This window comes from Euwallacea similis, chromosome 28, assembly GCF_039881205.1.
Source record: "Euwallacea similis isolate ESF13 chromosome 28, ESF131.1, whole genome shotgun sequence".
Classification (NCBI taxonomy): domain Eukaryota; kingdom Metazoa; phylum Arthropoda; class Insecta; order Coleoptera; family Curculionidae; genus Euwallacea; species Euwallacea similis.
The window spans coordinates 1,566,592-1,583,443 of record NC_089636.1 but is presented as its reverse complement, the minus strand read 5'-3'; positions in this window follow the sequence as shown (position 1 = coordinate 1,583,443).

The window sequence follows — 16,852 nt, the reverse complement described above, 5'->3', positions numbered from 1 at the left end:
GCTCTATACGTTGTTGTTTGCCGGAATCTAATAGAGACCATATGTACCTATGCATAACGAGCTAAAAATAAACTTTTATATGCACAACCCCGAAGGAAATCATACTTAAAAATTCTACACCAAAAACCATAGGAGACGTGATATAAACTCTTTATTATATCATTTTCTGTGAGCACACTAAAAATGTCTTGTGGCTCGAGAATAGAAAATAAGACAGATGTGTAGCGTACTTCTTTTGCTTGAATCTCGGGTCTTACACCCGGAGTTTCGTAAGTCTCTTATAATGCTGCCGAGGTCTAATATATTGAACCCCTAAATTATGTGTTTACGGAAATGACCACCTGCGATCAGCAATAAAGGCGGAGAGTAATATAAAATATGTCTCTCCATATATTACATGGATTAATGGAGGAGAGGAATGCCCCCAGTGCGACCAAGGTAAGCACATGAATTTCCTCCATTGGGCACGTCTTTCTCTGATTTTATTATGTAGCTCTTATGTTAAATAATAAGCCAATTAAAGGTCGGATTTTGCCGCCAGGGTGGAGAGCCTTCGTCTGTGCGTCCAACGAAGTTAAAACCAGAAATTTTTGGAATTACGGTGATGTTTCACGTTCCAAAGGAGGGCAGATTAATGAAATGGGAAAAAGCTACATAAATGATTTTCGTTGCCCATAGCGACTCATTCAAAGGGATATCAATTATCTGATTCGGAAAAGGGCGTCGCCATAATCAATCGAAGTGTCTTGATTGATGAAAACGTACGTCCCAATTTTAATCGACCCCAAGAACGAAGATACTCAGGAGGGCATAGCTTCGGAGGAGGATAGCTGGAATGAGCGTTCTCAAACAGACACCAATTTTGTTTTTACTGAGACGTCTACAGACTCTACAGATGACAAATCACAAGATTTTCCCGATTATGTTATCGTGTCAACGTAGAAATTGGTGGACGTGCCCGAGGACGCGAAACTTGTAATCTGTAAGTTGGTTTTTAAATGGCAAGGAGTACGATATCCAAATGACCTGGATCGACTATGAAGAAACCTTCATGAAATGAAAGATTAAGTAATACCTTGGTAGATATGGATTCCAAAAAAATTTTATCTGGAGCCCCGTTTGATAGTAACGAAAAGAGGGTTTGAGGCTCCAGGACCTCAATTAACGTTTCCAAGATCAGTCACTCATATAGATTTTTAAACGTTTTTTAATCACCCTATAGGAAATATTCTATAGATTTTAATCAACTTTTTAAAGTTGCAGGTCGAAGATCATAAGGTGACTTTTGTGGCCGTGAAAAATACGTGGAGATCACGACCTTCACAAAAAGATTATGCTTGTTTAAATATGGATGCTAATGTTCAATGTGTTCTAAATTTTAAAATTAAAATTTAGATAGACAGTGATTAGGTATGCAATATCAATCTAGAAAAAAATAAGCAAACCTTTTCAAGGCACTGGGTAAAAGAACAAAATTGTGCTGGGCAAAAATATCAGCGATATTCCCAAAAGTTGTTAAATGAATTGAAGGAATTACTCAGTTGAATTCTTGTTAGCCTAAGGAGTGAATTGAGTAAAAATTATTCTCAAATTGTCACGACAGAGAATATCATAATACAATTATGTTTGAACGAATATTTCCAATAATTATTAGATTCTAGATTGAGCAGAGTTCTAAAGTGACGTCTAGGAAATTACTAAATGAATTAGGAGCTGAGAGTGCTGAACTTCTTTTGACTTAAGGTATGGTAGAAATTATGCTTGAAATTTGTCATAACAGTGGGTGCAATAACAAAATTATGCTGGACAAATGTATGAGATATTTATAGGACGCCAGAAGAAGTGTGATTTGAGAAGAGAGATCTTTATCATTACGTTGGTGGAATTGATGGGATTGCAGAGCTAAATTTTTACAAACTTAATGTATACATCAGCAGCAATTAAGCTCCTCTTTCAAAATAATAGGCGGAAGAACAAAATCTGGACAAAAATATTAGGTAATTTTTCGAGGGTAAAAAACTGAAAAAACTGCCGCTAATTGAATTTAACCCACCGAAGAGAAATTATTTCTCTAGACTTCATGCAAATTTAGGCGGAATAAAGTGAAATTTTAAAGATACACTGCTAATAAAATTGTGCAAGACAATGAGTTGTTAATTCGATTAAAGCTACTACAAATCCGAATTTCTATGACCTACAGGATAAAACAATTGCACCTGGCACCTGTACAAACTCCAATTACTCATTTCCTGTTTCAGCTGCAAAATGCAAAACATCAGGGCCCTCACATCTCGACGTTCCATTTTGAACTCAAATGCATTCCGCTAAATTCACCTTTTCATTTACGCGATAATTCTTTAGAGAATTTGCGGCCTAGCAGGAAAATTAAAAAGCCCAATTTCGCAGAGTAGGTATATCCGGCGATCCTGCGAAACTAATTAGTTAATGGCCCGCTATAAATGGTTTCCGGCTTCCGTAAAGCACATTCATGTAAGATTTGCATTCACCGTGACTTTTTAGCCTTGACAACTGTAGCCGTGTTGATATGGATTATTAATGAGTAAGAATGAATCAGAGTGTTAATGGAAATGTCAGCAAGGTCGGACTCACCGGTATTTCTTCGGAGAAGTGTGCAAAATTCGGAGATTTTTTTTTGGTTGACATTCATTTCCCTTGCTGTGTAAAATGTAAAATTTGTCAACATTCCAACTTTTCCTCTTTTACAAAGTGGCGATGTCGTATTCGAAATCCGACGTTTCGACTGTCGGCAACCACCATCAACTTTGTTTTTTATTAGAGGCGCCATATTGGGCTTCCTCGTTATTTAATTAAGCTTTTTTCTGATTAGGATGATGCATTACATGTTACGGCTCAGTCTCGTAGTTCGATGGAAGTATAAAATATGCTGTTGTGCCATAAAAAAAAACAGGTCAGTAAAGAAACTTGTACGAAGTGCTCAAAGGATTCACCTTCCACTCTCAAGCATAACTCTGTGCGTCTTTGTTAAATTCGGCATTGATCCTAAAACGTCCCTTCTTCTTATTTTGATCTTGAAACTTATGATTCTTTTTATACAGATGCAGATTTATAAGTGAGGTCTTTCATAACTTTCCATAAATAATAATCCAATGGGGCAAGCTCTGGCGGAAAAGCCGGTCAACCTATTAGAAAATAACAAAGGCATCAAACTCAACTAAATTTCTATGAAGGAATAGAAAGCAATTTTGAGCTGTTTGATGCTGAACTATTCAGGCTTCCGAGATCACCATTCGTTTGAGTTCACTTTTATCAGGCCCTATTCGTAATATATTTATGAGAAAAATATGCGAGCTGCTTTTGTGAGGCGATTCGACAACATTGTGTTAGTGAGAATTAAATATAAAAACCAAAAAGTAAAATACAAAAATTATATGTCAGTCGTCGCTAGTGCAAGATAGAGCCGTAGGAGACTCTTGGGTTTCCTGTAAAAATTATCAATAGGAAATACCGATTCTCAAAATCAAATAATATACAGGGTGCCTCATTTAATATCTAAAAGTGGTTAATTGTATATCGAATTTCATGAACTGACGGTATTCGTAAATCCTTAGCAGTGTAACAAAAAACCCGAACACATCTCTAAACCGATTAGAAATACTAGTTTTGTTGCAAAAAGCCTTTTAGATGTTCAGAGTATTAGAATTCGTAAAAATATCGATGTTATCGACCATGATAGAAATCGATATTTTGCACCTTGGTAAGAAGCAATTGACACCACCTATCAGCTGGCTTGAAGCAAATATTTTAAACGAATTTATCAAACTAAAAAACCCTTCTAGACCTGGTAAAATTTGACACTCTGTAAAATCAAAATAATCATCGTTTCACTTCTCTAGCACCCAATACTCATTTATTCCATTGTTTCTGCGACATCCCGTATATGCCATGAAGTAATTTCCTAAAAATGAAATGAAATAAAAAAAGTTATATGAAAAAGGTGCTTAAGATCTATGAAAAATTCACATGCGAGCTATTAACTCCGCAGGAGGCGAATGCGGCTTTACACACCGAGCATTATTTATTTTAATCTATTTTAGTAGTATTTGTCTATGTTTTCTTCTTCTACGCTGTAGCTGCCCATTTTAGCCATTTGAATTTATTATGCTGTAAAATTTCAAAGGAAGTGCACCTGGTATATTGTTTTTTTTAATTTTTGGTGCGTGGAATCGACGCGCCCCTTGGTGTTTAAATATTTCTAACTACAACATTTTACAACAAAAAGGAACAAAATGTTTGTATTTTGAAATAGATATCATGGTAATGATTTTAACCTATTATTTTAACAGTTTTAATGATAATGGCAAGTTTTGAGACTGAGGAGGCTCGTTTTATTCGTTTGATGCAGAATGTCTCGTAAAGCGAGAAACAGTATAATGACGAATTGGACTCGGAGATAAAAGATATTTTAGGAACAAGAGAAGGCAATAGCGAAACTGAACAAGAGATTTCTTGTAATGACAATGAGTGTTCAGAGGCTACTAATAAACTTTTATGTATTGGAAAAATAAATTATTTCAATGATCAAAACTAATTCCCAGAAAGTTCACTCGAACTCGTAACGAAAATAAGCTAGCACGGCTCCCTATTTCTAAACTGTTAGACTCATTAAAATGGAGGATTTGCGAGATTTGCTACATTCAAGAAGGTAACCAAAATCAAAGGGGGCAAGAAAAAATAAGCAGAAGTACCAAATGCAGCTCCATATTGAGCAGAAAAACGCGATATTTCTATTGTGAATGCTCACAGTTCCTCTGTTTATAATATACCGTGCGGCTCTAAATTGTACCCATCTTTCCCCCGATAACTTTTTAACAAATTATTATTTTCAAAAAATTGAAAACCAGCATTAAATACGACAAAAAATACTGTGTTCTGACCTTTATTATTTTTTTATGTTCGCTACGGCACTGGTAGCACAAAATGGCCGATTTATTTAAATTGAAACGTGAGTCAAACGATACCTCAAATTAAAGACCTTTCAAGGTCACACTCAATGGTTTATTGCGATTCAAAACCTATCAGTTAGTTTTTAAGAAAAACAGGTATAAATTCGGTAAAAAATGCAATACAAACTCAGGTAAATAGTACGTAAACAATGAAAAAACTTGTTTGTTGATAGAAAATTGGTTTGTTTTCCATTTTGTGCTCACAAACAAGTCTTTGGTTAAATAAAAGAATAAATCAATAAATAAAAATAATCAAAGACTGTTTGTAAGTACAAAATCGAAAACCAACCAATTTCCTATTAACAAACAAGTTTTTTCATTGTTTACGTAGTATTTAACTGAGTTTACATTGCATTTTTTACCAAATTTATATCTGTTTTTCTCAAGAACTAATCGATAGATTTTGTATCACAATATACCATTGAGCGTAGTTTTGAAATACCTTTAATTTGAGATGTCACTTGACCCATGTCTTAATTTTTTAAAAATCGTTCATTTCGTGTTAATGGTGATGTAAGCAACTTTTAAAAAATAAACAAACGTGAAGCGATAATGTGTTTTGTCCAATTTAATGCTGCTTTTGAATTTTTTAAAATAATAATTTGTTGAAAAGTTTTACACAGGGAAAGTCAATGTTACACAGTTAAAACAGGGGAAGTTAATGTAGAGCCACATGGTATAATAGCGATTTGTAAAGTCTGCTATTGCATCACATAATATGCAAGATTAGTTATATGTTGTTGAAGTTAGAACTTTATTTATTTTTGAATGAAAATTGATTTTTAGTTTTGTTCAGTTGTTGTGAGTTGTCGTTTTAAATTAAAAAAAAAAAAATTTATCTACAATTTCTACTTTAAAAACTTTAGATGTTCATTCTGAACAATTATTGATATTAACCTTTGTAGGATTTTTCAGCATATCTATGTCGGTACCAGAGATTGATGTGCCTCTTAATGTAAAAATATTTCATGTGCCCCCTGCAAGGTTAATGAAGTAGGAAATTCGGAGCATAGAAATCCATAGCATTACTCTAAATACTGGAATGCAACAAAATTCTGGCAAAGTACTAGAGCTTTACCAATAACAGAATCTCGAGAAATTTAGTGCCCAGAATCTAATAAAAATACAAAACCATAAAATAAAACAGTTCTAACTAAGACCTTTTTGGTTTAATTGAATCCAGCAAAGCAGAAATTTTCTGGTTAAACCCCGCGGAAATATTGAAAACTAACCAATGTCAAAATCCCGGGAAAATTTAATGTCCGGATCTTCATGAATGTGCAGGGGACAACTATGAAGTGAGAACAGTAGACATAAATTGAAACCATTTTGTTTCACTTAATCTCATAGCAATACTGGGACTAAACAATGCTGAAGTATTTAGAGCTTACCACTAGCAATATCCAGCCTGATAATATATGTAATTTGTTTTTGGACAATTTGTTGTGTTTTTTTGTAGTTAAACCTTTCGGTACAAAAGAAAACGGGTGACGCTGTAGAATTCGGCGTGAAAAAAATTCTTGGATAGCGTTTTTGCTTTTTCCAAACCTGGAAAGGCGTAATAAAAAGAAATATTAACGAAAAAAAATAATAAAACATTGGTAAAGGATCATTTGGAGCCTGATTCAGTGCTTTTATGCTGCCTATTGTACTGTTGCTGTCTATATTTTTCGGTCACAAATCGATTCCCAAAAAACATAAAGCAAATGGTGAGAGGTCATTTGGAACTAATTGAGTGTTTTTTGGTCGCACAATGTGCTCTTTTTGTTATGTGTACGTTTTCCTATATCATATTATGCTAAACAAAAACACCATAAAAATTGATATTTATTGTTCTGGAAGAGGATGCAATTTCCAATATCGATTTTTTGGTCATAATTTTCTAACAAACAAATACACGAAAGCTTTGTTGTTGTTTCAATTTGTTGCCTCAAAAAAATGAATTCATATAACGGATAACAAGGCTAAAATAATTAAAACGTAATCCGTCCTGCAAATCGGAGTGGCTAAATTGCTGTGTACCGTCCACGTTAATCCTTCGATCCGGGAATTAATTTTGAAACAAACATCCAAGGTACAAGTATGCTTCACATTGAGTATTATTTTGTTGACTCGTTCAATATTTACAACAATGCTGTGTTACCGTAGGAAAATAGTCATCCAGAAAATTTCCTGTTTCTTATGGCTCAGGATCCTGAAAAGACACCCTAAATTTATATTTTCAGATAATTTATATGATTTCCAGAGAAAGGGGCTGTCGACCATTTGGTCTTTCTGCTTTTGTGATAAAAACACTTACATCTATACATAAATAATCGTTCATAAAATGAAAAGAAAATTTGGAGACGTTCCAATAGGATGGTTGAAGTAAAAATGTAGCAGGATTGCCTACTTTCTCTGGTAAATTGTGATGATTGTCTTTCCTTCTTGCCTGAATTTGTCTTTCAGTCATTTTTTTCACGAGTGTGCGTTCGTCTAGTAACTGGTCATTAGTCTTAAGACAATCTGTTCTGTAGTTTTCCTGTAATTTTTTGTTTCTTCCGTCGCATTTTCTTTCAGTATGTGTCCATAGCTTTACAATAAATGGTCTGCAGACGAACCTATATATTTTTGTCTCGTTTCTCGCACTAATCCCTTTAGCTTTGTACATCAGCCACCGAAAGCCCTTTTCTCATTTAATAACTTCTATTCTCACCTTTCTAGCATTTTTAACGAATTTAATTTTTTTTTATAGAGTTCTTGTTACCCAAGTATTTTGGATCCTTTTCACTTTAGTTGTGTCTGCCATTAAAATTGCGGATTCTGTTACAATTTGGTGACTTGAGACAAGAGGCTGGTTTTTGGTTGCACTTAGTGTTAGTTTCCATTTATAAATCCTCTCGTGTTGTCTGTTAGTGTCCAAATTCTTTCCATCGCTTTCTCAGTCGCTTTGTCACGTAAACTAAGTGCAGTATCGTCAGCATATTGCTACGTGCATGTTGTTTTGTCAATATCTGATTTGCCCTTTAAGCCGTGGTTGTATATATCATGGAAGTATATATTATGAAGGAAGGATGAAAGCAACGACCCCTCAGGGAGCCATTGTGCAGGAGAAAATGGGAAGGGAAGATTCAATTCTTACTTCTAGTTGTTTGTTTTTCAATAGGTTTTTAATGAAATGAAGTAGGCATTATATCTTGCCGTTCGGAGTTCGTAGTAATTCGTAATTTGTAGTAATTTGTAGTAATTCGCAAAGTAGACCACTGCACCAGACGCTGTCAAATGCCTTATTAATGGCAATAAATATGCTTGCTGATCTTTTGCCGTTTAGACGTGTGGTTTGTAGGTTGTCGGTTAAAACAATGAGTGGATGAACAGTCGAGTGCTGTGGTTTAAAGCCAAATCGATAACCGTTTTCTAATCAGTTCCTGAGGTCGGTTTTTCATTAGGAACAGGCAGCAGTTACTATCATTACGTCCACGTAACTGTAAATCAAATATTTTGCTTCCTAAATTTATTCATTGAATTTCCTTAAAGATTGTCCTATACAATTTAAATCTTGTGCGTAACCTAAAAACAAACGGGGGGCTAAAAACACACGGGACTCAATTTATATATGTCATTAAGCAAAAGGTCTGGTAACTGGCGTGTGTTCTTTGAAACCTCCCCAAGCTACGAACAACAGTGGAAAACAATATTTTCCCCAAGGAACATCGACAGTGACAAAATTGAAGCCTGACATTTAAGCTGAAAGTAAATTGCTGACTTCGGCCGTGCTTAATGTACCAAAAGCGACTCTCTTATTCAAGCTTTAAAGGTCCTTTTTGAGATTAAATGTCACCCGTATTCGTTCGAAAATGCGAATCTGCTTAATGAAATCAAGTAATGATTTCTGCGGTGAATTGAAGTTTGCTTTGGCAAATGTCATCAGTTTGGTGGATCGGTTCAGTTTGAATTAAGTTCATTTTGCATAGAAATAAACGTCCCAAGCTGTCGCAAGTACCAGGGAAAAAGTTGTTAATTTAAATTTTTTTTTTAATTTAATTTAAATTACCAATTAGGTAAGTACTCAGACGAAGTAGTTATAGTTCACGTTAGTTAATCATTATTAATTAATTCGTTGTTGATTAATTAATTATAATTAAAGTATAAGAAAACAATGAATTCGTGAGATCTCTTAAATTGTTTTCTCTATTAAAGTTGTCAGAGCCATGTGGGAAACTCGTTTCACCAGATGTCTGGTATCGTGATAGGTACTGACTGATAATCAGTGCCCGTAGATAAATCAATCCAAGAGTCGTTTAGGAGTCACCATGAGAGACCACAGGTGGATTCCACACGTGGCCCTCAGACAGTCTGGAGGTCTGTTACATTGACCAGACACTTGCAGTGAATATTATAACCAGACACTAATTGCGAAAACCTTTTAAGGTTTTGGTTTTCTCAATTAGTGACAGGAAACAGAATCATCGGGTGTGATATGTTTGGTCTATGAGTGTCTTCATTGGTGTACCCAAAAGGGGGGGGCCTGAGCCGGGAGTCTTGGCCGCCTCCAGACAAGGCCCTTGGAGGGAATCACTTTTTTGAACACGGGTGTGACACGTTCATTAACATAAGTATATTAACCAGTTATTTTGTAAGACCGACACTCTCTCGGATTTTATCCAGTAGTTATAAAATAAAGGGTTTATTGTCTTAAATTTTCTCGAAGCCTTTTATTTTACGAACCGTGCTCCTGAATATGGACGGGTAATTGTACTTCGGGGCACTGAACAAAAGTTATACAGTTCCAGTAAGAACTCAGAAAAAGAGACCTATGAAGAAATTTCAAGAAATTTATTAAAAATAAATGCACAGTCCCTGGAATGCCTTAATTACCCCAACCAGCAACTGCAGTATTCAAGATGAAATCCTAGGTGATTCATCCGGACTTGTGGAGGCAGAAAGCTTCTAAGCTACCGATCTTTACTATACACCTATCTCAGTCATCTTGGTCTCTCGGACTCTTCTCGCCATCATTCATATCATCTCGTATCACAGCCTCATGGATGAAGGGCAGACCAATCCAGCTTAGTAGGGCGATAGTAGGACTATTTCCAGTTTCTCCAGTAGGAGTGGAACATGAAATAATAGAAAGAGAACTCATGAAGAATGGGATGTGGATGGCATTCACAAAGATGGTGGAGGCGATTATGGGAACGCCATAGAGGAAAGAGCTGGAAAGGGAACAAGAGGAAGCTTGCATATGTTGTGTCTCTAAGTACTGCCGATAAGGTCGTTTTGAGATCAGAAATAAGAGAGGGGATGGTTTCAGAGGGTAGATGGGATGTCTCGAAACTCATACTACCCGGCTGTTACAAACGTGCCATTAGCGGAATACCTGCAACGGCCGAGTGTATTTTGAAGATTTCCGTCTCCTCAGCTAACTAAAGAGTTAGTTCGGGTTATCAAGGGTTCTGTCAAATGTAGGCGGGTCCGCGGCAGACAAGAGATGAGTGCTAATAAACGCACTCCAATACCGGAAATATTGTATAGGAACACGATAAGTGGGATAGGCCCGAGACTGCGAATTAGTACTAAGTGTATATCGCCATATAGAACCGTCGAAAGCAACTTAGCGCTATTGCTGACTGCTGTTCCCCTTCCAAACTCCTTGGTGAAGGGACGAAAGAAACTGCACGTGGAAGGAAGGGATTGCGGGATAAAAGAGAGGGACAAACTTACGAACGCATGACAAACGCTGTGGAGTGCACACCAAGGACGGGCTAAAGATGGCTTTGGCAATTCGTTTTATGTTACAGTGAAATAATAAAATTCAGTTATTTGGTTTAGATATAATGACAGACTAAAAGAAACTGCTGATAGTAAGTAGTCAAAATTTCTCAATGAGAATTCAATTACATTTGAAAACTGATTGAATTAGCGTGAGAGTAATGCAATAATCATACTACGAACGTTTAACAACTGTACGAATAGTACAATTGCTGAATAAAAGCTACTAGCAATTTCTAATTATAAGTATTTTTCCCGAGTCCCTGATTAAGGTAATTGAATTAAAGTAATTAGTCCAATTGACTGAAAGTGGATGAACTACTTTTTGTCAGTTAATGTAATTCAATTACTGGCAGTTCTACGTGTACAGGGCGAGAACCATGGAGCGTCAAGTGTCCGCAATAATATTTTCCAATTCACTAATCATCTTACTCATGCTTTCCACTTTCCCGCATTAATCCTCTTCCGACTGCTAAACATATTAAATGCAAATAGACTGGCATTGTTAACGTGAAGGATCCCTGAAACAGGCAGGATAGACAAATTAAATCATACGATACATTTCATATTATAAAGCAAACATAAATTTCAATCGTGAGGAAATAGCAGAGACATTGTTGTCTGACTGTAACTTGGGTGCATTTACATAATTTAAAGAGATGTTTTCACATTCGTGGGCTCTACGATAAAAGATACATGGAGATGGAGAAACCTTAATAGAAAAGATAGCGGGTTATTTGAGAAGCGAATTGGGAAAATTAAGGGATGTTTGATACTAATGCCCTCGTTAAAGTTTCGATTAAATGCTAATAATGCAAAAGAAAGTGCAAGAGAGATTTTGGAAAACTGGTTCATTCCGAGGTGATTACTCGACGAATCCAGCGCTCTCACTAGTTGCTGAAGGCATTCCGAGTTCCTTTTATAGGCGATCAATGGCGATTATAGATATAAGATAAAAAACAGTTTTACGGGAAACTTTAGTATCTACATAGAGTAATTATGCCATCCAATTATGGATCCCAGCATTCACCGGTTTTACATCGAGACCCGAATTTTCACGCCATCCAGATTTCCAAGGCAGTAAATGTAGAAAACATACACAAAATAAATTCATGCATTACAGTTTGCCAGTTAATTAATAATCATTATGTTGTAATCAATCATAATTTCTATTTCCCTAAAATATTTGCCTAATAGAGGTTTTACCTCATCAAGGGCCGGATCGTAGGCTTTGTTTCTCCCTAGATAGAGTTAATTATCGTAGACGCAGTTTCAGTAAGCAGAATTATAAATGAACCATCAGGATTTTAAAAACGAAAGCCCGGAAAAAATCTCGTTTAATCTCCCTAAAACAGTTGAAGTTATTTTTGTGAAGTAAGAGGATGTCTGTGGCGGATCCTGTGAGAGGCTTTTTGCACTAGTAACTTTATGGCGAACACTCATATATCATGCCCAACCCCCGGTGGAGTATCCACTTAATTATTGTTCGGGTTTCGCCCCAAAAACGATATTATACAATTACATCCAAAGTTTTCCAACTCGGTCTTTGCGTTCGGTGTTCGGGGCCCATCCATTTATCCTACTTGAGCTTTACAATACTGCCACCTTAAGAAATCCCGTTTTTCTGTTAGCGTCAACTCCCCAATCACTGTTTTACAAACTTTCGTAACTTCGTTCCACGAAATTCGAACCCAATAAACCTTCATCTGTTTTGCGTCATGAGCCACTCAAAGACCAAACTTTCTAACACAGAATAGAGGGACAGACTTCTCATTTGCATCAGCCACTCAGCTATATACATGGCGATATTGCCTTCAGCTCCATTGAACTGACATGCGAGGCATATCCGAACTGTTTTCATTACAGTCTAAGGGCTTCAGCAAAGTTTCGGCTTTGGAATTAACTGCCGAATTCCTTACATCGATGATTAAAAGCATTGGTAAGTGCCAGATAGATTGGGAATCGTTTATACTTAATTTATTCTGGTAACAATAAATCTGACCAAGTGCTAAGTCAGCGACTGCTCCAGAGAACTGGCATAAAGGAGGCAGCGAAGCGACGCAATCCCATGGGACATCTGGCTATTGTTAGAGAACGAGAAATTGACATCTAGGAGAAGAGACGCTAATAAAGACGCGTCCCGACGCCACAAAGCCGATTTGGCTTGCTGGTGCAACTTTGATGCAATTACGCTTAATTGCAATTATTGCGGTTTTTTAGCTATTCGGTATCCATCTCTCCGGGCTGTTTGATCTCTGAGCAGTTCCGGTTTTTCGCTCGGAGTTCCTGCTAATAATTTAGTAATAACTTCATAAGCAAACTTATTAGACATTGACGATGCCGAGGCTTAAAGTAACTAAGCACATAATTAAAATTCTCGCTCATATGCTTAATGAGATTTCGGTACTTTGTAAACTCTTATTGCAATTTCATAGTTAATTTTGAAGACGGGAAAACACACTTCGTTAGCGATGTAGGTATAAGCCGAAGGTTTAGGAAAGTTTTAGATTGGAAAGTTTACAAATTTTTATTATGCTCTTCTTCCCTCCAGAATGGAATATTTTATATTCTACACTCAGCGATGCATAATTGGCAGCGTATCGAAAATTATCCCTTTGAAGCACTAAATAGTAAACTAGACTGGAAATACTGGATACTAAATCAACAAATCCAAGCAGGAAATTTGAAAATGTGGAAAGGGTCTCTATATTTATCTCGAACCAATCGATGCAATCCGAACGTAAACAGCTTTAATATACGGCATGCGATTCCGTTGAATGAAAAAACCGTCAATGTTTTCCATTTGGAGCGGTTAAATATGCTATAACAGTAAATCTCGTAAAAACGGCACCTTCCAACCTGGACCTTTCTCAAAACAACGTAAACCGCAATACTGATTGTCAAAATGGGCACGTATAGAGGTGCGCTATTTTTCATTTTTTAGTAAATTTATTATTTCGGATTCGGTTGAGGTTCTTTCAACTCGGATTTCTTTTCAAATCGAGCATCGTGGCGAACGCGTTTCAGGTTCAACCAAAAATCGTTTCTATTCTCATTCGTTTCTTAATTCCACACACGTTCCAGTTTCATTCTTAAATTACTTTTAAATCGTGCATAGAAGGGAAATAATCTCTGAATAAATTTCAATCCGATCATCGTGGAAGAATACGTTTGAGGCTCAAGATTTTTTTTTTTTTACTGAGCATTTTCAAATAAACTACCTCGGCATAAGCTATCATTTGCTTTCAAGCCTTGTGGGGAAACATGGCTCAGGTTCATTCATAACTCTCGGCTAACTTGAGCATTACGAATTTTCTAACCTAAATTTTCTTTTAACATGAGCACTCTGAAAAAATATCGAAGAAAAACACGTTTTAGCTTCAACCCGCACTTCCTATCAAGCGGACCATTGTAAGGGACAAAGTAAAGTCAAAATTGCATTTAAGCCAAACTTGGCTGAGGAATATGCGCCAGGTTGAACCTAAAATTTCCTAAAATATCCTGAAAGAACTAGTTCTAGATTTAAACCAGAATTGTTCTCAAGCTGAGCATTGTGCAGTTCAAAAGCTCTGCAGAAGCCGAATTGTTTCTAAGCAAAAATTTTGAGGAAACTTGTTTCATGTTCAACCAGAGTTTCATTTCAAATTGAACATCGTGACGAAACGCGTGTTAAATTCAATGCACTGAATCAATTTGAGTGTCTTAGGACATTGCATTGTTTGAGCAGATCAAACCATGATCATTCTCATTTGCTGCTCGTCAATCGCATCAGGGATTGAACTTCTCTGCGAGAGTTCTCTCAGGAACCTCTTGGAGTTCGCCGTACTCGGTAGGTTGTTCTACTTCTTCAGGATGTTTTGAGAAAATCTGCATGTTTTGAAGGTGTAGTCAATACTGAAGTAAGCAGAAGTATCTCCAAAATCTGGAACTTTCGGCCATTAGAACTGGTTCTGTCGGACTGAAGAAAACCACATCGCGGTGATTTCAACGATGTCTTTGAAGTTGCTGGCTCTTGTGGAACAGCATAGCTGAATCTACAATGACCACGTTATGCATTTAAATGGTTAGGATTTGACTGTTTTTTTTCGAAAATGGATTTCAAAGGGGAAAGCCGAATAAATTGGCATAACACAGAGGAAACTTCTGCACTATCGCTTAATTGCCAAGAGTGAGGATTTCAGGTAGATTTCAGGAAAGCATCACCATCGCTTCCAACAAATAAATTCTGACTGACATTAGTTAACACATACGAAAACAATTTATCTCAATCCTCGTCAAAATACATTCAAATCTAACTGGTCAGGTTAATGGAGGGCCGGCAGATAATTTTCGAGTGGCACTCGGAACCATATCCAAAATCGATTAATTACCGGACCTGGAATGACGCGGGCAATATTTCGCAAGGTAATCAGACAAGTGATTAATGATTTTATATAGTCGGCATTATTAATTTCACTTGTATTATAGACTTTTTGCTTTCAGCCCTGCCGCTTGCATGGAGCACGCTTAAAGTGTTAAACTTGTGATAAATGATTTCTGGTTTTGGACCTGCACTCTCAAACGTGATGCTCCATTATTTTTACGAAAAATTAGTGTTGCGAAAATACTAATGAGCATTCTTTTCGGCCAAGTTTCATTTCAATGAAAATGGCTTCTGATGTTACCATACGAGCTGTATTATTGTGCACAGTTTACAAAGTTGAAGCAACTTTATGTCGGGTACTCTCATGCCGGCAACAAAAGAAGTCCTCTTAATAACATAACTTTAGACTTTGCATTGCATCAAAGTAAAATATGATTTTGATGAGATGCAATTCTAGTTTAAAGTAGGTGACTTCAAAGTGGAGGAGATGGAGACAACGCTGCCTTTGAAATTATTGTTGGGACATATTTCGTTAATGTAATTACTCTAAATTAAGGAAATAACCATTGTAAAATGCGATTCGCTTTCGAATCCCAAGTTCCAAAAAAAGTCATTGAGACTGGAACACAAAACGTTACGTTTAATAAACGATCATTGCACATCCAAAGATACACTTTCCCGTACTTGCATGTCCTTGAATGGCTCGCCTCATATGAGATTTGCTCGCAAGCGCTCAAGAATATGCTATTTACTTTCCCTTCCTTTCTAAATGTTGACTGAACCGCCTCCTTCCTTAAAACTTTGTCCCCTCCTTTCTAAATAACAATATCTAATATTAGCTGGGTGCCAAAGCTTCCTACCGTATCCTAAAAATTTTTTTGAAAAAAATTAAAAATTTCTTATCAATTTTGAAAATGTTTCAGTTCCAAAATTTGCGATTCAGAATTCTCAATTCAAAATGTAAAGAGACAACGTTAGATGCAATAAACGTTCATTACATGTCCAGAAATTCATTTCCCATGATTGCATTTACTTGAGTCACTAGTTTTATTGGGAAATTGATCATGAATACACAAAAAAATATTTTTTTCTAGACACCTAATTAAACATAACATTTTTTGCTTTCAAAATCCATTGCAATTTTTCCCCAAATTTATAATCACTTTGATATAATATTTCAGTTTAAAAAAACATTTCTGTATAAAAAAAGTTGGTTAAAATATCTATACATTTTCTTGTAAATTTTAAGGAAAATCTGAGATTTCCAAACTGCCTTTCACAGCTCCAACAAGATGTGTTGAAAATGAATCGATAAATTTTTAATATTTTTAAAAAATAGCCGAGTTCCAAATTTAACGGAATAGAGGTCATATATATCAAGTGAAAACTCCAGACATTTGTAATAAGTCCTGGGAAAAAGATATTCTAAAACTACTTTTCTAAACTCTAAAAATCTGTTGAAAACTCCATAAATTTCTCGTAAATTCAAGGAATATTTGACATTGAAAACTACGCTCCTGATCTTCACTCAAAAATCAATAATTCATACATTTTTCGTAAGTTTCAGCAGTATCCAAGTTTAAAACTGAATATTCCGAGATTTTTTCAAACTTTTTTCCAAAATTTCCTTTTTCTATTTCTTTGATAGTTTTCCCGCAATTTTCATCTTTCCTTCAACTCTATGTAACAAGGCACGCCGTATAAGTTTCTAAACTAATTTGCCTTTTTTTAATTTTGGCAAATAAAGTGGCAG